Source organism: Xenopus tropicalis, chromosome 1 (genome assembly GCF_000004195.4).
Source record: "Xenopus tropicalis strain Nigerian chromosome 1, UCB_Xtro_10.0, whole genome shotgun sequence".
Taxonomy (NCBI): Eukaryota; Metazoa; Chordata; class Amphibia; order Anura; family Pipidae; genus Xenopus; species Xenopus tropicalis.
Genome location: NC_030677.2, coordinates 9333398 through 9356377, shown reverse-complemented (window position 1 = coordinate 9356377; position 22980 = coordinate 9333398).

Genomic DNA, 22980 nt, shown 5'->3' with positions numbered 1-22980 from the left:
AGTCACATCCCTGCCTATAGCCCAGTTACTGAGTGTGTATGGATATTCACAGGTAAGTCAGTTAATTGTTCCAGTTCTATTACTAGGGATGCAGCGAATCCACTATTTTAGGATTCGGCCGAATACCAAACCAAATCCGAATTCTAATTCACATTTGCACACTTCAAAAAATTTCCAACTTCCATGTTTATGTGACAAAAAGTCGTGTGATTTTATGGATTTGGATTTGGTTCAGCCAGAGGCATGGGTTCCGCCAATTCCAAATCCTGCTGAAAAAGGCTGAATCTTGGCCGAATCCCAAACCGAATCCTGGATTCTGTGCATCCCTAATTATTACTGTTAAAGAGACACTAAACCCTGCTGCACAGCGCGGCTCAACCAAACTTTAATCAGTTGTTGCCGGACTACAAATTCCAGAATAATGTAACATATAATGAAGGGTGAGGCATGCTGGGAGCTGTAGTCCAGCAGCATAAGGGTTGTATTCTTAAAACAATATTGCCTAATAAAACTTTCCCCCAAATCCCTATTAAAATGCAAGAAATCCTCCAATGAGAATCCCAGCTGATGTGAGTAAATCCGGCTCCCTGTTCTCTGTTCCTGCAATTGGAGTTGGGAGCAATAAGCACAGTTTCCCAGCACTGAACAAGTCTGTCCCTTTATCCCCATGTCTGATTCCTGTGCCATATAATGACGGGAGAAAATGGCATCATTATCTCTATATGTAAGGTACCAGCAAGGGGCTTGACACAGTGCTGGGAATCAGCATTCTCATTGGTTACTTCTCTTGCATTTTTAATTCTCATTGGTGAATTGGTTTCTATGTATAATTATGTTTTTCATCAACTTCTATAGAGAACTAGGGGGCGGGGATTTACAGTTGGGTTTAGACCTAATCTGTGATACAATCAGTTCCTCATTTTCTATCTTAGCCTTCCTGTTTGCTGTTTTACAATACTTTTTACATCCATTAAATTCATCTTCTGTCCTCTCTGACTCGTGGCTCCTAGATGCTTCTCTTCTATGCTATAAAGTTCCTTATGTCTGAATTAAATATGTTTTATGTTTTCAGATCAGCTATGGTGCCACCAATCCCGCGCTCAGCGACAGAACCCTGTATCCATACTATGTTAGTACAGGGCTAAATGATCACGTTCAGCACGTTGCTATAGCAGAACTAGTAGAACATCTGGGATGGACCTGGGTGATTATTCTGGTTGATGATGATGACTATGAACAGAGCAAAAACCTCAGAACTGAGATCACCAAACATAACGCCTGCGTTGATTTCATTGCCGCTCTGACAGGGGATATAAACACAAATAGAAGAACTTTAGAACACATTAAACAATCTACAGCAGAAGTTATTATCTTCTGTGGTAGGGTTTCCCGTGGCCGTTCATTAGTCTCTTATCTAGAAACAATAATTCAAGATAAGACGTTGGTTGTTCCGGCAATATGGGTTTCAATGTTGACGCTCCGGCTATTTAATGGCAGCCTTCTGTTTGCTGAAGCAAGAGACTTTTTTGAAGACAATACAGAATTCAACCAGTTTTCTCTGGCAATTACTGAAGACGTGTTACGGAATGACTTATTCTCAGTACAAAGTTCATGTCTGACGCATGATAAAGAGAAGGACAGATTGTTTCAGAAAGTGTATGACAAAGTTTATCGCAATTGCCCAGGTTTAAAATGGTCAGATGAAGGTTATCCAACTCTCCAAGTGCAAAGAGCAGTCAATGGATTGGCACGTGCGGAGCATATTATGCTTTCCTCATTTGGGAAATATCATAAAGATATTTATAAAAACATTCACAAAAATAAGGTAGAATTTGCTAAAAAATTTGCTAAAAAATAATATGAAAATTCTCAACAGGTTGCACTGAATCTAGGATTCACTTGCAGATTTGCTGAAGTGGATATTTGCTCAATAAATTTGTAGTATAAAAAGCTCAATTGTGATTTGGTATTCTGGAAAAATTTGGGGGTAAGTGTTTGATTGTTTGAAAATGAATAGTGAAATAGGAGATTGTATGATGGAGAGGGACTGCTAGCTGTGAAACTGCAATAATCTAATACTGGTATAGGACCCATTATCCAGAATGCTTGGGACCAAGGGCATTCCGAAAAATTTGGATCTTCAGTCTAGTAGTAGACCTTAAGTCTACTAAAAAAATCAATAAAGCATGAATTAAACCCAACAGGATTGGTTTGCCTTCAATAAGGAATAATTATATTCTAGTCAGGATCAAGTACAGGTACTGTTTTATTATTACAGAGAAAAGGGAATCATTTAACCATTAAATAAACCCAATAGGACTGTTCTGCCCCCAATAAGGGGTAATTATATCTTAGTTGGGATCAAGTACAGGTACTGTTTTATTATTACAGAGAAAAGGGAATCATTTAACCATTAAATAAACCCAATAGGACTGTTCTGCCCCCAATAAGGGGTAATTATATCTTAGTTGGGATCAAGTACAGGTACTGTTTTATTATTACAGAGAAAAGGGAATCATTTAACCATGAAATAAACCCAATAGGGCTGTTCTGCCCCAATAAGGGGTAATTATATCTTAGTTGGGATCAAGTACAGGTACTGTTTTATTATTACAGAGAAAAGGGAATCATTTAACCATTAAATAAACCCAATAGGGCTGTTCTGCCCCCAATAAGGGGTAATTATATCTTAGTTGGGATCAAGTACAGGTACTGTTTTATTATTACAGAGAAAAGGGAATCATTTAACCATTAAATAAACCCAATAGGGCTGTTCTGCCCCCAATAAGGGGTAATTATATCTTAGTTGGGGTCAAGTACAGGTACTGTTTTATTACTACAGAGAAAAGGGAATCATTTAACCATTAAATAAACCCAATAGGGCTGTTCTGCCCCCAATAAGGGGTAATTATATCTTAGTTGGGATCATGTACAAGGTACTGTGTTATAATTACAGAGAAAATCAGTTTTAAAAATCTAAATTATTTGATTAAAATTGAGTCTATGGGAGTTGACCTTCCCATAATTCTGAGCTTTCTGGATAATAGTTTCCGGACAATGGATCCCATACCTGTAAACTGAACATGCTGTTTCTATGGTTCTGTAGCACCCCAGCCCTTGGAAGCTGCGTAGAGAGGAGATGTCCTGCTTCAGGTAATTAGGGTTGGCAAGATGGCAATGATGCCCTCTACAATGGGAAAAAACTGCAACAAATCAAGGGAAACCAACAGTAATGAAAGAAAATATAAATACAAGTCATTCCCCACACAATTCTAAATCCTTATTTAACGCCACCATGAAGTGGTTTTACCTATAAGTTTGCATAAGTGATCATTAGCTGTTATCTGGTAGTATATATTCTTGGAACTAAAATGGTGGCATTCTATATATTCCCAAGTTCCTAGTGATGCTGTAATGGCAGATTCTGTTAATGCCTATAAGAGGGGCCTGGATGAGTTCTTGAACAATCAGAATATCCAAGGCTATTGTGATACTAATACCTACAGTTAGTATTAGTGGCTGTATATATAGTTTATGTATGTGAGTGTATAGATTGGTAGGTGTGGGTTTGTGGGTGCTGGGTTTACTTGGATGGGTTGAACTTGATGGACAAGTTTCAACCCTATGTAACTATATAAGTTTATTGGAGAATGCTGATGTAATCAAGAGGTCTTTGGGATTTGGTGTGCCGTTCATAATCTTCATTTAATCCTACATCAATCATATATTTTCCATTGACTTTATGACTTTAAACATGGTCCCTTCTGTAGTAAATAGTCATTATTAGATGTTTTATCAAATATTTTGAGGGTTCGTCACAGCCAAAACATTGGAAAAGGTTTACTTGTGTCTTCAGTAATGTTTACAAAAGAAAAAAACTTTGCCCAATAAAATGAGAATTTGGGGATCCATCACACAATATCAGAATTCAACCTGCAAAGCTTTATTTATGTAAACGTCATTTTTGTTATCCTTAAACATGAAAAGATCACTATTCTAATCTTATAAATGATATATTTCATTTTATTTTACAGCTGCACCAATATCTAAGGAAAGTGCGCTTTACTGAAGCCTCGGGAAGAGAGATAGATTTCAGTAATCTGATAAACTCCCCCGTAAAGTTCCAAATATTCTCCTGGTATTGTTATCTGACCTTTGAAATAAGACAAGTATATGTTGGTGAATATGTTTGGTCAGGATCTGAACGTTCTCTTGAAATCCAGATAGAAAAGATATTTTGGAAGAAAAACACAAATAACCAGGTAATCAGGATCCTCAACAATTGTTAGTTATTATGTAATAAATGCCGAATAGGCATTAAAAGAAAAAATTTTTTATTCATAATACATTTTCTAATTAATTAAAATTATTTGTTTTTGTGCTATGATGATTCACAATTCCTTATACAAGTATCTTTGTATTTCCCTCTAGTCACTGCCTACTCACTATTAATCATGCATACACACTAACCAATCACAGTCCTTTCTGGCTGTTTCCTATGGATCTACAGTCCTACTATGGTTCCTTATCCCTCTAGTCACTGCCTACTCACTATTAATCATGCATACACACTAACCAATCACAGTCCTTTCTGGCTGTTTCCTATGGATCTACAGTCCTACTATGGTTCCTTATCCCTCTAGTCACTGCCTACTCACTATTAATCATGCATACACACTAACCAATCACAGTCCTTTCTGGCTGCTTCCTATGGAACTACAGTCCTACTATGGTTCTTTATCCCTCTAGTCACTGCCTATTCACTATTAATCATGCATACACACTAACCAATCACAGTCCTGTCTGACTGCTTCCTATGTAAGTACAGTCCTACTATGGTTCCTTATCCCTCTAGTCACTGCCTACTCACTATTAATCATGCATACACACTAACCAATCACAGTCCTGTCTGACTGCTTCCTATGTAAGTACAGTCCTACTATGGTTCCTTATCCCTCTAGTCACTGCCTATTCACTATTAATCATGCATACACACTAACCAATCACAGTCCTTTCTGGCTGCTTCCTATGGAACTAAAGTCCTACTATGGTTCCTTATCCCTCTAGTCACTGCCTATTCACTATTAATCATGCATACACACTAACAACAAGTAATCACAGCTGTTAATAGGCAGTGAGTAGAGCAAGCATAGGAAAGAAGAATATCATGAGTGGATCCCTAAGCTCAGGTCACTGACCTCAGCCAAGAGCAGACTGAGCATGTGCAGTAGTTGGGCTAAAGATGGAGAGCTACTGTGGGCATCTTCAGAGGCTTGAGGCTTTATTTCTATAGAGCTTTGGGGATGTTGGGCTGGTACAGGGGCTCAAAACACATTGCTAAACATTTCTAGCCATGTTCTTTTTTTAGACTTTAGTGTCCCTTTACATTATATAACTTTTTCCACCCAACGAGTGACCATTATTCTATTTTTATGAATTATTTTCCTTCCAATTTGTAGACTCTTAAGTCCCAGTGCTCTGCCAACTGTCCCCCTGGCTCCAGAAAGGTCCCAAGAAAAACAGCGCCACCCTGCTGCTATGATTGTATCAGTTGCTCAGAAGGGGAAATCTCCAACTTAACGGGTAACTAGTCATGGGGTAAATAATGCGTGGTATTACAATGAAATTTCCTTCATTTTTTTTGCTCTTTTTTGTTTTTTAGTCATTGGTATAAATGTTGCACAAATAGATTTCCAGGAGTATCAGAAAGTACAATTAATCACAACCCTCACAACAGCCCTCTCATGAGCCTCCATATCCTTCCCGTTATGTTTCTAGTGTTTCTATGAATGTTTTTGAATGAATGGAGGGTCCACTGACTTTTACCTGACCTTGCCAGCTTTTAGATGGCAGTTTTCTATTAGAGTTTGTTGTGGTTTTTTTGTTTTATAAATTTATATTTTGTTTGTGGTTTTCATGAATGCAAACCACAGTGATCCATCCCATCAGTACAAAGGACACACAGACATTGGTAGCCAGGGCCCCCTAAAACATTGGTAGCCAGGGCCCCCCTAAAACATTGGTAGCCAAGGGTTATGTTTTGCATTGGTGCCAGGGCAGGGACCCCCTAAAACATTGCTAGCCAGTCCAGGGCCCCCTAAAACATTGCTGGTCCTCCCTCAGAGTCCTCATACTATGGCCTGCTCCCCTCTGCTTCCTCCACTCCCCCTTGCATCCTCCAGCTCCTCCCAGCATCCTCCCCAGCATCCTCCCGCTCCATTCCCCAGCATCCTCCAGCTCCCCCCAGCATCCTCCCCAGCATCCTGCAGCTCCCCCAAGCATCCTCCAGCTCCCCCCAGTATCTTCCCCAGCATCCTCCAGCTCCCCCAGCATCCTGCAGCTCCCCCCAGCATCTTCCCCAGCATCCTCCAGCTCCCCCCAGCATCCTCCAGCTCCATTCCCTAGCATCCTGCAGCTCCCCCCCAGCATCCTGAAGCTCCCCCAGCATCCTCCCCAGTGTCCTCTAGTTCCCCCCAGCATCTTCCACAGCATCCTCCAGCCCCCCCACCCCAGAATCCTCCTGCTTCCTCCAGCTCCAGTGACATTTTGCTACCGTTTTGTGAAAATATTTGCTGATGTTGAAATGCAACATTTTACCACACATCCATGCACATTTTTGCATACATGTAGAAGAAGTGAGTAATGCCACAAGATTATTAAGATTTCTTTTATTTTTTTTTAGATATGGAAAACTGCTTAAAATGCCAAGACTATGAATGGCCGAACCAGGAGAAAACCATGTGTATCGAGAAGCAGACTGAGTTTCTTTCTTATCAAGATGATCCCCTAACTCTGGCCTTTATTGTCCTTTCTGTGGTGTTTATTTTAATAACAACAGTTATACTGGGAATCTTTATTTCATTCCGAGACACCCCAGTAGTAAAGGCCAACAATCGCAATCTCAGTTTCATTCTCCTTGTTTCCATCAAGCTGAGCGTTCTCTCTGTGTTTCTGTTCCTCGGTCGCCCTATGGATATCACCTGTATGCTCCGGCAAACCTCCTTTGGAATCACCTTTTCTATAGCCATGTCTTCTGTCCTTTCAAAGACTATTATGGTTTGCATGGCTTTCAAAGCCTCCAAGCCTGACAGTCCCTGGAGAAAATACGTCAGCGCCAAAGTAGCTTATTGGATTGTTTTTGTTTGTTCTGTCATTCAAATATTAATTAGTGTTATCTGGTTGGCCAGTTCTCCCCCATTTGTAGAGCACAACATACATTCTGAACCTGGCAAAATCTTAATTTTGTGCAATGAGGGTTCTGTTGTTGCCTTCTATATTGTCCTCTCCTACATGGGACTGTTGGCGTCTGTGAGCTTCATTGTAGCTTTCTTGGCTCGGAGCTTACCGGACAGTTTTAATGAGGCCAAGTACATCACTTTCAGCATGCTGCTCTTCTGCAGTGTTTGGATCACAATGATCCCGGCCTATCTGAGCACCAAAGGCAAATACATGGTGGCAGTGGAAATATTTGCCATCATCTCTTCAAGCTGTGGCCTTCTCTTCTGTATATTCCTACCCAAATGTTACATCATTTTATTCAAACCAGAGATGAACACAAAGCAATATTTACTAGGGAGCAGTAAATAGAGAGCCATCACTCAGCAAGTATTTGATATTGTGAAATGATCCTAAAGAATTATGCCATATACTTATTACTATCCTATTAAACATTAATTTCAAATAAAATATCACTAGATTTGAAATATTTTCTAAATTAAACATAATTAAACTTACTGCCCCAGCCCAGAGGATGAGAAGCCTCATTTAAGAAACGATTTATGCACTGCATGCTGGGTTTTACGGCAAAGACAAGGAGTTAAGGTATTCACACAAAGTAACTATCGACAGCACCATGCCAAATAAGGCAAAGATCATCCATTTACCTCTTGTAGAAGGAAACAGGTCCACCTATATTGGGCATTCATATTCACTGAGTTAACAAAAGTGAGTTGGCGCTCTAAAACAAACCAATAGCTTACAGTGAGTGTTTAAAAGTACAAAGAATGCCCCAGCCGGGAACTTAATTGAACTGCACGTGGTGTAAATATATCCATGCCGCACTTTCGAATGCAGCTAAGCTAATGGCGTCTAAGAAGAGGCGCCTCCTCTCACTACGGATCCCCACTGCAGTCACTTTCCATGTCGACGCGTTTCGCGCACATGTGCTTTCTCAAGATTCCTATTCACTCCTGTAGATATTAACAAATGAATGAGCAACATTTGATCACATAGCCATCCCAGATACTTAACAATAATAGGTGTCCTTAAATATGAAATAATTATGTAACAGAACAAGATCTAAAACTCAGACAGAGCTTTAGCACACACCTGAATACCATTTGGATGGAAAACAATGGTTGTTCTGCCCTCACTACATATTACCCTGGGGCAGGGTGCAGTTTGACATACAGATAAACTCCTCCCTCCATCAACTCACTGAGACAGGTTGGTAGGCTTCAGTTTATTAACAAAGGGGAAGGTGTGAAACTGGGGGAACAGAAAATATGGCAGCATTTACTATACAGCATAACAACATAGCAAGTACAGTAAACAAACATTGTGGTTCATATAATGTACAATCATATAAAAGATGAGAGGCATCCGAGTAGGAGTAAAGCCTAGATGCCTGGGGGGTTACTGATAGCAGTGCCATGAAGTGACTGCACATAAACAGTTATACCTGAATTAAACATGAAAAATATCTGCTTGTACTAATAACCTAGGGGTTAGGGGTGGATAATACCTACCAACGATGCTTCCGCAGGGCTGGATGGGGTAGGATGAACATAGCTTGATTACTAAGCTGTTAACACTGCAAAGATGGCAGCTATAATGAACCTTTTTACTCACGGTCACATGGTAAAGTACGGTAAGCTGAAAAGGACATTTTTTAAAGCAATCGAAACTTATACATTTAGAAACCACTAGGTGGCGCAATGAAACAATAAAACAATGCTGGAGTCATAACAATGGTGTATAGGCTATTGGCATCCATAGTAACCAACAAAGAGGTATGGTCAGATTAATAAGATGTGTACTCACTAAACTGCAGACAGATTTACTACCCTGTTTGTCTCAAGACAAGTCAATAAAGTGGTTAAAAAAATAGATGAAAATCTAGCTAATTATAAGAAAGAACTCATTGCTTTTAAGGAGAGACATTGGCTTGGTCAGGGGAGATTATCAGGACAAAAGGCTCTACAGTTGGCTCTACAGGGATCTACTGATTCTCAGGCCAGAGGGCACAGTCACAGGTATAAACATTAGAGATGTAGCGAACCTCACAAAAAAAGTTCGCGAACCCGTTCGCGAACTTCCGCCAAAAAGTGCGAACTTTTGCGAACTTTGCGAACCCCATAGACTTCAATGGGAAGGCGAACTAGAAAACTAGAAAAGCCATTTCTGGCCAGAAAACTGATTTTAAAGTTTTTTTTGTGTCATAAACTGCTTTAAAACGCCCGGCGCCTACATGCCAATCAAGTCGTGTAAAGGTTACGGCCGGTTCACACGCAAAGACAAAACGCCGCAGTAGTGGATACGGAATATATTATTGCTGGTGGAAAAACATCGCTCAGGTGATTTTATTGCAATGTCACTACTATGTGTAACGTGTTTGGTGCACTACTATGAACAACAGCAAACAGCACTGGACACATTAAAGAACAGTAAGTTAAATAAAAAAAAAATAATAATAATAATAAAACAAAAGTGATCTCTGGTTGGTGCTGGGGGTGAACTACTAGGAGCAGCACACCAGTCCCCAACACAGCTAGACTAATAGCACTGGGCTCTATAAATTACAGTAGCAAAGTAAAAAAACACAAATAAAAAAAAATGATGTGAATGTGTGGTTGGTGCTTAGTGCACTACTATGAGCAGCACACCTGTCTCCAACACACACAGACGGAGCTGCAGTACACAATGAAAAGAAGAGTAACAGTAATCAGAAAATAAAAGCAGTCCTTACAAGGACTATTGGGTTACAGCAGATGAGATCAGCAGGACAGCTGCCCACAGCAGCTACATACAGAGCAGTAGAAAGTAGATTACTAGTCAGCAAAGCTACCTAAACTCTCCCTCAAACCCCTGCACAGCTCTCTCCCTATGCTAACTCATCAAGCACACACAGGCAGAATGTAAAATGGCTGCTGGGCTTCGGTTTATATATGGAAGGGAGTGGTCCGGGGGAGGTCCAGGAGGGAGAGCTGCCTGATTGGCTGCCATGTATCTGCTGGCTCTGGGGTGAGAGGTCAAAATTTGGCTCCAGCTAAGGCGAACCCAAAATTGCGAACATCGCTAAAAGTTCGCGAACTTGCGAACACCCGATTTTCGTGCGAATTAGTTCTCCGGCGAACAGTTCGCTACATCTCTAATAAACATAAAGGGCAAACCTCCTGGAGGATGTAATGTTTTCTAGCCACACATATACTGACTGGTCCAGAAAAAATGCTTCTCTGCTAAGGTTCAATTTTGTTCCCACACAACCACCTAAACTTTTGGGAACCCTACATGGCTTTTATATCTTTAATCTAGTACTGAATTTGAAAAATAATTTCAAGATTAGTCCAACCACAACTCCCCTTCCATTTCACTGCAAGTGCAAATATACCCCAACGCTCTACACTCCATTGCCATGTTTTTGCATCTCACAGTCAGCGATTGTTGGTTCTCCTTGTCACACTCTAAAAACCATAGAACTTTATTTAAAGGGGAATGCGAGGCTCTTAAAACCCAGAGGGATGGCAACAATCTTATTTTAAAGGAACAGTAACACTAAAAAATAAAAATGTTTTAAAATAATTAAAATATAATGTACTGTTGCCCTGCACTGGTAAAAGTTGCGTGTTTGCTTCAGAAAGAATACTATAGTTAATAGAAATAGGTGCTGTGTAGCCATGGGGGCAGCCATTTAAATTGAAAAAAGGAGAAAAGGCACAGGTTACATAAGAAGATACCAGATAAACTGTGTAGAATACAATGGGAATCTGCTACTTATCTGTTATCTGCTTAGTAACCTGTGCCTTTTCTACTTTTTTCAATTTAAATGGCTGCCCCCATGTCTACACAGCAGGGTATTTATATAAACTGCAGTAGTGTTTATGAAGAAAACACACAACTTTTACCAGTGCAGAGCAATAGCATATAATATATTAATTATTTTTATACACTTTCATTTTTTTGGTGTTACTGTTCCTTTAAGGTCTCCTGACAAGGTAGGAGCCATTGTAATTCTGAAATACTAACACTGTTACAGATGAAGCCACTTAGATTTGTACTTTAAATAGCTCAAGATAAACGGAAGAATCTTTGTTATCTTAAGTCAAACAAACTCATTTAATGCATTTAGGGCTCTGACACACGGGGAGATTAGTCGCCCGCGACAAAACTCCCTGTTCGCGGGCGACTAATCTCTCCGAGTTGTCATGACCCGCCATCCCACCGGCGAACATGTAAGTCACTGGCGGGATGGCACACGCGGCGGCGCGATTTCGGGAAATCGCGCCGCCGCGTGTGCCATCCCGCCGGCAACTTACATGTTCGCCGTTGGGATGGCGGGGGAAGGCAACTCGGGGAGATTAGTCGCCCGCGAACAGGGAGTTTTGTCGCGGGCGACTAATCTCCCCGTGTGTCAGAGCCCTAAAGAGCATACAATGCCACCATTGTTCATAGAACTAAACTCCTTCATTAGACTGGGTGTTGTTAAGCAATTTTCTGTGTTACATGGGTTTAGTTACTCTTTGATAAACACACAAACCAAAGTGGCTAACTTTCTCATAATCCCATTCTCTAATTCAAAATAGCTTTATACAATCTCATCAAATTGGGGTTTGGTGCAGGATGGCTCTACTCTCTAGTTTTTGACTACAGATTACCCAAGGGTACCATTTATTTACACTATAACTAAAATCCATAAATCCCTGCATCAGCCCCCAAGGCCTCCCTTTATTTCAGCCACTGATTCTCTTTCTTAATCAGTTGGTGTATTTGTGGGCCACACATAGATCTTGTTCAAGTCTTGTTGTTTTCATTTGTTTATTTGTCACCATGAAAATTGCTGTCTTCCCTTGACTCCATTTTTGGCTGATGCTTGTCTTTAGCTTAGTATTCTGGGGAATAAACATCAGGACCAGTAGCCTGAGTATGTGACAAACAAAGTTTGGACCTATAACAACATAATATACAGATGCAGCCAAGTTCCTTTACCATGTTGTCATGTTATGTCTCTTCCTATTAAAGACTAAACCCTGCGGCACAGCGCGGCTCAACCAAACGTTACTCAGCTGTTGTTGGACTACAAATCCCAGAATAATGTAACGTATAATGAAGGGTGAGGCATGCTGGGAGCTGTAGTCCAGCAACATCAGGGTTGTATTCTTAAAACAATATTGCACAATAAAACTTTTCCAAAACTTTTCATCTAATCTCTAGGGCAGGGTAGCCCAACGACTCCACAAGTTTCATTACACAAGACTTAGCGTCTGGGGAGTGACAAGCGGAAATGGCATAATGCTGGCCTGGTTCGGCCCATCCCAGCCCAGTCCCGGCCTGTCTGTTAGTATGTGGCCCCTGAGCCAAAAAGTTTGACCACCCCTGCTCTAGGGCCATCGGCTGCATTAAATTGCAAAAGAATCCCCCAATGAGAATCCCAGCTGATGTGAGTAAATCCGGCTCCCTGTTCTCTGTTCCTGCAATTGGAGTTGGGAGCAATAAGCACAGTTTCCCAGCACTGAACAAGTCTGTCCCTTTATCCCCATGTCTGATTCCTGTGCCATATAATGACGGGAAAATGCCATCATTATCTCTATATGTAAGGTACCAGCAAGGGGCCTGACACAGTGCTGGGAATCAGCATTCTCATTGGTCACTTCTCTTACATTTATAATGGGGGTATTGGTCAGTAGAAGGCTCATTTGTAAATTTTCTTGCATCCATAATTATGTTTTTTGACAACTTCTATAGCAAATCTAGGGGTCACAGTGAACCAGCAACATGATTGGGTTTGCAACTGCTTTAATACGGGGGTAGCGGGTGAACCAAATTTGCAACTGGGTGCAGCATGGTCTATGGCAGGGGGCTCAAACTCAATTTACCTGGGGGCCGCAGGAGGCAAAGTCAGGATGAGGCTGGGCCGCATAAGGGATTTCACAAAAAATTGGTTTTCAAGGGATAATGCAAGGCACGGCGGGCGGGAGCTGCTGATTGCGGAAATGACGTTATGCCATCATAACAGTTATTATGGGAAGACGTTCTGTGTGCACAATTAGCTCCTTAGCAGCTAATTGTGCACACAGAACGTCTTCCCAAAATAACTGTTATGATGGCATAACGTCATTTCCGCAATCAGCAGCTCCCGCCCGCCGTGCCTTGCATTATCCCTTGAATCGCAATGAAAATCGCGATCCATTCATTGCTTTTGAGAAGGCGTTGGTGTGGGCCACAAAATATTGTACCAAGGGCCGCAAATGGCCCCCGGGCCGCAAGTTTGAGACCCCTGGTCTATGGTATTTTCTATTGTGTTTTTCTGGAAATTCCTTGTGCTCTAGCACCATCTAGAGGCAGGAGGATGGGCAGGGCCCATAAGAACATAATATACAGATACAGGCAAGTTCTTTTACCATGTTGTCACATAAAAAAATACCAAATTCACCAGCAGGTGGCGCATGGTCTATGGAGTTTTCTACTGTGTTTTACTGGCAAGTCTTTGCACTCTAGCTCCATCTAGAGGCAGGAATTAACACTTAGAAGATGGTGTCTGGACATGGTGCAATAAAATATGAAAACTTGCTGTCTGCATCTGTATGCTTCAGGCTCAGGTTCTAATATCGTTAAAAAAAAGATAATACATAGAAGTCCACAAAGTTTGCATAGATTCCAAAGGGATTTGCTATAGACAGTAAACTAAGTTTATCTTTTGAGCAACAATATGAACAGATCTCCCCGGTGGCTGTGCCTATATATATTCTACTGTGCGAATCCTCTCTCTGCTCTCTATAAAATGAGGGTTGGAGGATACAGTCCCTCTTACTCTGTTCTAAGAATGGAGTCATGAACTGATGCTCTACCTTGTTTGGGTGCATTGGGTTTTCTGGAGAATCATGGCTGTATCCAATTCCCTAAAAGAACTGATCTTTCTGATAATGCTGTGTGTTGGACCCTGCAGATCTGGAGTACTGACTGCCAACCCTGCCTGTCATCTTGAGATCATTAAAACATATGAAGAATATGAATATATTAAGGAAGGCGATATCATGATTGGAGGAATGATGACTGCTGGTATGGCCATTGAACCAGACCACAAAAATAGATTTTTTTACTGCAATGAGTAAGTTTCCCTTCATACTAAGAGCTAATAAAGGGATAACTCACAGGGTGTCAGTTGTTTGTATCTGTGCCAGGCAAATATTTGCATTGTTAAAATGAGGTCTATCTACTGGCATATAGTCTGCTGGCTCTGTCACTCTTGGCCCCCTCTGGTACTACCAAATATAAAAGATAAAGATTAATTTTTATCCAAAACACATTTTCTCTACACAGTCAGAGGCAGAAGGAAAACATAAATGCCTTGGGCCCAACATTTCAGCAGAGGCTGTAGTTGGAGGCAAACCTTTTGGTTAAACATAAACCTGCGGGGAAGATTGGGGGGGGGGATTTTACAGAAGGTATAGTGAGCTGCTGCTTTACATTATACAAACAATTCTATCTGGTCTAAAATCAGTTTTATTGAACTTTAACATAGTTTGCCCTTCCTGTGTTTATATTTATAAAGCTGGACAAGACTGGTGCATTTAAGGTGGAATGTAGTATATGAAAACACATGCATTTTCTCATATTTAAAGTGGTATTCTTTATATAAATTGTAAATGTAAAACATATTTGAAAACTTTTCTTTTAACTACTGTTTTATTAATGACATCCTCCCATAAATATTTTTTTTTATTGCTCAAATGATTATAAATAATATTGTCTTCACCTGTTAATCGTTTAAGGTTCATTAAAGCCATTAACATGTGTATACTGTTTGTCCAGGTATTAACCCTTTCACTGCCAGACGTTTTGGTCAAAGCGGAACTTGTATTGCCTTGCCCTTTAGGGGCCTTTCCTCAGGGGGACTTTTAGTTAACCATGGATAACAATATATATTTTTTTTTCAGAACAATCTAAGCTTTCAAAATATGTAGAATTTTTGTATAATTCCAATTCTGTATCAAGATATAGGCTTCTAAATGTCTAAAAAAACATGAAAAAAAAATCTTATTTTCCATAATATAAACAGATACTAGAAACAAAAATTATTTTATGCAGGAAAATACAACTGATTTGGAAAATCCCATGTCTCCTGAATGTGCCAATACCAAATATATATAGTTTTATGGTGATTTCTCACATGTATAGGTCAAAAACCCCCATCATACACTACCAAATTCCCAAAGCACTGCTTCAGAAAGCTGCATACTTTAGATTTCAAGGCCAAAATGTCCACTAACAGAAAGTTTATCCCAGAAAATTATACATTTTTGGAAAGAACAGATTCTGGGGAATCCACAATAGGTAGAACTGTCTGTCTACTCCAAACTACCAAGTTGTAATGCTTTCCTAAAGTTATTGGTTTTTATCAAAATTTGTGAAACTTTATTGTGATACTATAGTATCTTATCTGCAACAGGTCATAAAGTAACCAAATAAAACACCCTAAATATGAACGCCAGGGGTCCACTGAGCAGTTTGATGCCCAATATGTATAGGTTTACCTAAGTATGTGGCATGTAGGGGCCCCAATATGAACATACCCCCATATGATCTATCATTTCTGTCATTTCAGCTTCTGCAAAATCAACACATTTACATGTTTTTATGTGGGATAAAGCTACAAAAAAGTACGCTCACCCCTGAATATATTTTGGGACAGAACACATTCCCCCAAATCTAAAATGGGTACCCATGTCTTTCTACTCCAAAGTACAAAGCTGCAAAGCTTACCTAAGTTTGCCGATTTTTATAACGTTTCCAAAAATCACCTAAAAACTTCCACTTTGCAGCATCTTATTTACTACAGGTCATTAGGTAGCGATAAAAATCACCCTAAATATGAACCCCAGGGGGCTACTGAACAGTTTGATGCCCACTGTACATAGGTTTATCAAAGCACATGGCACTTAGAGACCTCAAAATATACCTTATGCACACTAATTTCATGGCTTACCTTTACCTAATTCATAAACACATGGCAGTTTTATGTGGGGTAGAAGCTGAAAAGTACACATTCTGGCAAATCCAACACAGGTAAAGAAGCCTTTCTACACCAAAGTACCAATCTATAAAGCTGTAACCCTATTCTGGCTAATAATTGCCAGTACCGGCTAGTAGGTATGAGCACGGGCACATGTGACTCCAACACACAGGCTGGGCCTTCGCAAAACGGAAGAATTACACTTGAGAGGTGTTGCAGAACTAGAACTCTCTACTGCCACAACGTGTATATAAGTAATTATGGACGCCAGAGGTTCTTTTGCGTTGAACTACAACTTGGTTTATTGATGGTACACAGTATATGCAGGGTTAATACTCACAGCATTGAGGTAGAATAGCATTGTCAAATGCAGTTGCAGATAGCAGGAATAGTATGGCACCACTATGGAGTATAGGGAATAGCCAGGAGTCCCAAAGGTAGTGTCTGCCTTATCTGGACCGGATCCCTACAGCGACGGTGGTTCAGGGGTTAATAACAGCCTAAATCCTATGTCTGACACTGCGGTCCCTACAGTAAGGCAGCAGAGCCTTGGGTGTACTAAACCCTCTATAGTCTCCTATGTGGGAGCGTATAGCTGCTCATACTAAATAGCCCTGAACTAAGTCACACTCCTAAAGCGTGCTATAACAGAGTCTAACCTGCAAATGACTACACCTCATTCATGGGGTCCCTGATCCCCGACTTAGAATCACTAGATGGATTGGCTTCCTCTAGGGCACAGACTTCTGGGCCCAGTTGAGAACCCAGGCTCAATGTGCAACCTGTTCTGAAGGATAGGAATGCCAAAGAGGAAGTGCCCACACCCTGCAAATCACTATATTACAGTGTGCAGGAAGTGGTCATCCTAACTAAGGGCCAATAAGTGCATAGTGACACATAACTAAAGTGGCAACATTACAATCTGCTCAGTAACAGCAGTTAGCACAGTGTAGGGCTAAAGCCATAGGGAGCTTAGTTCCTATGGGTCCCTACAAAGCTTTCCTAAAATTAGTGGTTTCTATGAAAATGCATTGCAATTTATTGTTGCATTTATCTTATAACATTTCTTACATACAATGACACATCACCATAAATATGAATGCCAGATGTCTACTGTACAGTTTGATGTCCAATACGCAAAGATTTACCATAGTTAAGTGTATGGAGCTTCTGAGCAGCCTGGGGCCAGCGCAGGATCTTTTGTTGGGGCGCCCCAAGGCATTACTGGGATAGTAACATACATTTCTATGTGAAAAATAATTACCTTCACCAGGCTTCACTGCCTCTACATTTTCCTCAACCTGTGGCTCAGGGGCACTAGGTGCAGGCTCCTCCCTCTGCTCCTCTGTCATTATCTCCTGCTCTACATGGGAAGCTTGTCTTCCTTATGGGACAAAAATGTTTTGTAGCACATTTTTAACCATAAAGCAAAAACATTTATGCCATTTATGCTTTCTGCATTTGGAAACCTGTGTCAGTATGAACCAATAAAGAATGGATTGGGTTTCATCCTGTGCTCCCCCCGAGGAGGAATAATCTATCGCAGGAGAATGTGGGGCAAAACGCCCATGTGTAAGAGCCCTAATAGGGGTAGTGCTGTAATTGTGCTTTAGATATGAGCAGCTTGAGCAGATTCCTGCTATTTCTTTTACCAGGCCAAGTCCCCAGAAATACAGATATCTTGTGGAATTTCTCTTTCTTGTCAAGGAAATTAATGAGAATCCAGCCCGGTTACCCAACAAAACCCTGGGATACCATATACATGATTCCTGTGGAAGCCCACAAAGGGCACTAATGAGCCTGTTTAAGATATTATCTGGTACCAGGGAACCAGTCCCTAATTACTCCTGTGTGCAAAAGAGAAATATTGTTGGCTTTATAGGGGATTTATACTCTGAACCAACTGTATCTGTGGCACTTATTCTGGGAGTGCTTGGATATCCCCAGGTGAGAAACGTCGCTACTTTCATTGGCTAAAACTTCTTCACAGGTCAGTTAATCACAGAACTTGCAAAGCATCATCGGAAAAAGTAAGTGGATAAACAGTGAATCCCAATCTGGTGTAAAAATGCTTGCAAATCTGCGATCTCTTTTGCCCTAGGGTACAAGAACATGTAGAAAATAAAGAAAAGTATAACAGATGGCACTCCAACAAAGCAAATGTGCTAATAACTTTTTTGTTTATTGACTTCTCTGCACACAATGTTTCTGAGGATGCACCTTCTTCCTCAGGTGCTTTCACAAAAAGTAACACTGGAGACAAGTGTAGGGACCCATAGGGTTAACATGCCCCTATGGCTTTAAACCCTACAACCTCATAGTGAATGCTGTCACTGGGCAAAGACCCATGTATCAGTTTGGAGTTTTGCATATTGTTGGTTTACAGGTTGACTCCACCCTTAGTAATCCAATATAGAGTTTGGCAAAGGGGTGGGTCTTCCTCTTTGGCTGTCTTTGTGTCTCAGGTGGAAGGTCCACTGAGCCTGGGATCAACAGGGCCCCAGTAAAGACAATTCTACCCAAGAGTACCCATCTATACTCTGGAGAAATCAGGGGACAGGGACCCCATGAATGAGGACCAGTTAGATAGTTACACTCCATAGAGCACTTTCTAGGAAAGTGAGATAGAGAGGGAAGGAAGCAAGAGCAGCTTTTGCCTCCAACCAGGAGAAGTAGCTGGAAGTACCCTTCCATTCAGGCACTGTTGCCTTGGTGGTATATTTATCATGCTGTGTAAAAAGTGGAGTGGAGCATTACCGGTGATGTTGCCCAGGGCAACCAATCTGCAATTAGATTTCAACAGTTAGAAAATCAAAGCAAAGCATCTGATGTTGCTGCTATGAGAAACATCACCGGTAATGTTTTACTCCACTTTTTACACAGCATGATAAATATACCCCTAAGTGTCAGGGCCACGGTTAAGACATAGCAGACAGGCTAGTATTTTACCCCTGTTCCATAGTGGGCTGTTGGGATCCTAATACAACTAAGGTATTCAACCTGAGGACTGAGTATCTATCCAGACTGTCCTCCACAGTGGTGCCGAGCTGACCAGACTCATTAGAGGTGGGATAAACTGGTGGGCATCCTCTCATGTTGTCCTCAGAGTGTCCTACTGTAAATTTCTGCAAGTGTGAGTATTATCAACCCTGTGCATTGAATTGTCTTGGGTAATAAACCCAGTTACTATTTCTTCATCAGCAAACAACCTTCTGGTGTCCATTATATCTATTTTACTCTGCACACAGCATCAGTGAGTTGTAGCTGCAGTATCAACTGTTTCCACATAAAATAGAAAGGATCACCATACTTAGAAGAAGCAAGAATAATTCAATAATAATTCAGACTGAGCCGACTGCTCAAGAAAAGAACAGGCTGAATAGAAAGTTCAAAGGGGTAACAATGGCCCCGATTCATTAAAGGGGAACTATCATGAACGGGAATCTGCTTAACTTGGCTCAGTTCTGACAGGCAGATTGTGTTCTGAGCAGAGAAGAGTGGGAGGGTCCAACCATTCTTGACTGACATCTAAAGTTTAATCCCCCGCCTGCCCATCTTTCCTATTAAGGGAATACATAGGGAAGGGAACACAAGGGAATAATATTTACTCCCAAACAATGATTTTTGGAAATCTCACAAACACTCTGAGTGCTCAGTCACATAGGACACAACTAGCTCTGGGGATTCTGAATGCTGCAGCACAAATGGGCCAGGGCAGTCAGAAATCAGACTCAGTAACTGGAAATCTCACAATATACTTTAGAAAAGTCTCTAGAACACTGACCCATCTCCCTCCTCACAACCTGTAGCTCGGGTAGTGTGTTTAGGTGACCAAGAGCTATTTATCACTTCCCCTCAGAGCTGAATGGTTACCAGTCTTGGAAGCAGCATTGGGCAGGCAGAGTATGGCACACACAGGCAGGGTAGGGCAGGCAGAGTATGGCACACACAGGCAACATAGGGCAGGCAGAGTATGGTACACACAGGCAGCATAGGGCAGGCAGAGTATGGCACACACAGGCAGCATAGGGCAGGCAGAGTATGGCACACACAGGCAGCATAGGGCAGGTAGAGTATGGCACACACAGGCAGCATAGGGAAGGCAGAGTATTGCAGATACAGGCAGCATAGGGCAGACAGAGTATGGCACACACAGGCAGGGTAGGGCAGGCAGAGTATGGCACACACAGGCAGTATAGGGCAGGCAGAGTATGGCACACACAGGCAGGGTAGGGAAGGCAGAGTATGGCACACACAGGCAGGGTAGGGAAGGCAGAGTATGGCACACACAGGCAGCATAGGGCAGGCAGAGTATGGCACACACAGGCAGTATAGGGCAGGCAGAGTATGGCACACACAGGCAGGGTAGGGAAGGCAGAGTATGGCACACACAGGCAGGGTAGGGAAGGCAGAGTATGGCACACATAGGCAGAGTAGGGCAGGCAGAGTATGGCACACACAGGCAGCATAGGGCAGGCAGAGTATGGCACACACAGGCAGCATAGGGCAGGCAGAGTATGGCACACACAGGCAGCATAGGGCAGGCAGAGTAGTGGTCATACCTATGAGCCAATAATGTACAACATGTAAATAGCAAAATCTGTTACATGGGTCTCTGCCCAGAAACAGTAAAATAAGGAAGTGTAGGGTTTAAAGCTATAGGGATTGTTAACCCTATAGGTCCCTACATACAGTTTATATAGCTTCTAAAATTGATTAATAGATGCAGGAACTTACATATAAATAAAACCCCCAAAAAGCAAGATCAGTCAGCAGCATAAGACAGCTATGTGCAGGCTGGGAACAGAGAGACAGGCAGGAAGGTGGGAGGGGTTTCCTTCTAGAGTTCCTGTGGGAGAATGAAAAGACCCCTTATTTCTGTCTAACTTCTAAAGTGAAAAGATCTCTCCGTAGGTCTGATATCACATTTTTAAGGGGTAAAATGTAATGAAAACTTTGCCTTTGCAGACCTGTTTCCATTACTGATTTCTGCACTCATAAAGTCAGGGAGTCAGACTGCCAGCAGGAATGCAGGAGTGGGGTAGGCAGGTCAGTCACTTACTGATGAGGGGAAGAAGGGAAATAACAAAGGGTGAATTTTGATGGATGTGGAAAGAAACATACCGTGCTCTGGGCAAAGAGACTGTGTCACCTTCTTTCCTTATTTACAGATCAGTTACGGGGCTACAGACCCTTCCCTCAGTGACAGAGTCGCCTTTCCATACGTTTATCGGACAGTACAAAGTGATGAGGAGGAATATATTGCTTTGTGCAAATTACTCAGATATTTTGGCTGGAACTGGGTTGGGATTATTCAGTTTGACGATTACGTTGGATACCAAAATCATCAACTGCTGGTAAAATATCTCTCTAGAGAAGGCATCTGTGTTGCATTTACAATAAAATTAGCAATAAATCTTAAAGAGAATGTAATTAAAAGTATAACTATCGAAAAATCCTCAACTGATATAATTATTATTTGTGGAAATGTTGGTGAATTCCATTTTAAACCATTATATGATATACATCACTCAGTCAGTAAAAAGACATTTATATTTTTATCTAAATGGTTAAATCATTTGGATGCTCTAAAGGGTGTTTTTTTGCAGTATTTTGGTGGGAGTTTGCTGTTTGCGCAGAAAGGAATAAGAGACCAATTTGACCCCAGATTCAAAGAGTTCTCAGACAGTTTCCACCCATCAAAATACCCAGAAGACAATATACTTGAAGATATCTGGTTGTGGCAATTTTCCTGTTTGTCAAAACATAAATCTAAAAATGAATACCATGAATTTATGTTTCATTATCTTTATAATTGCTCCTCCGGAAAGGAAAAACTTACAGATCTTCCCAGTTATCTGAATCTCTATCACTCTCCCAGCCTGATGTATGCAGTGGAAATGATGTCTCTGGCACTGACCCATATGCACAACTCCCTTCCCAAGCAATCTTTCCAGAATAACAAAATGTATAAATTCCAGGTAAACTGCATTGTTTTATATGTAGATATTACTAGTAATTGGTTATCCCTGCTTCATTGGATTCTTACTTTCTCACATAAACCAACTCCCTCGCTCCATGGTCTTTGTCATTATCTTAAACATTCCATCGTTAAGGGATGGAGAAGAGTGGGAAATTGTATACTTTTTTTTATAAATACTGGTTTCAACACTTTCTCCATAGGTTCTTTCTCTGACAGCTTACCAAGATGAAATCAGTAGTTAACCCTTCAATTCTGCAAGTCCCAGTTTATTCCAGTTTTCATACAAGTGCAGGGAAACAATCACAAGCCTGATGGTTTAACGCTTTACCTGCCAAGCACGTATTCTATACGTGCTGGCAAGAAAAGTCTCCAACTGCCAAGTACATATCTAATACACACTTGACAGTTAGAGTGTTTTCCTCTGCATCAGCTTAGGATGTTAATTTTTAGTCATATAAATGATAAACAAATCTAATCTGTAAAAAATTAGGAACACAGTATGTTGGGTAAACAGATAGAACGCTACAATATATGTGAATATTAAAGTCTGCCTACGAGTTTGCCTTTACCCTTAATACAAACTCTCTGGCTTCTCTCCACTTCATCGATCAGGCAGGTTTGAAAATCAGTCAGATCAGGGATGGCATTGACCGCGGGCCCCGAACTGACGGAAGCCTATACCCGTCGTCCCCAGGGCCAAATGACCGAATTAGCCCGATATCGACCATCCGTAGGTGGGGATATCGGCAGAAAATCCGTTCGCTTGGCG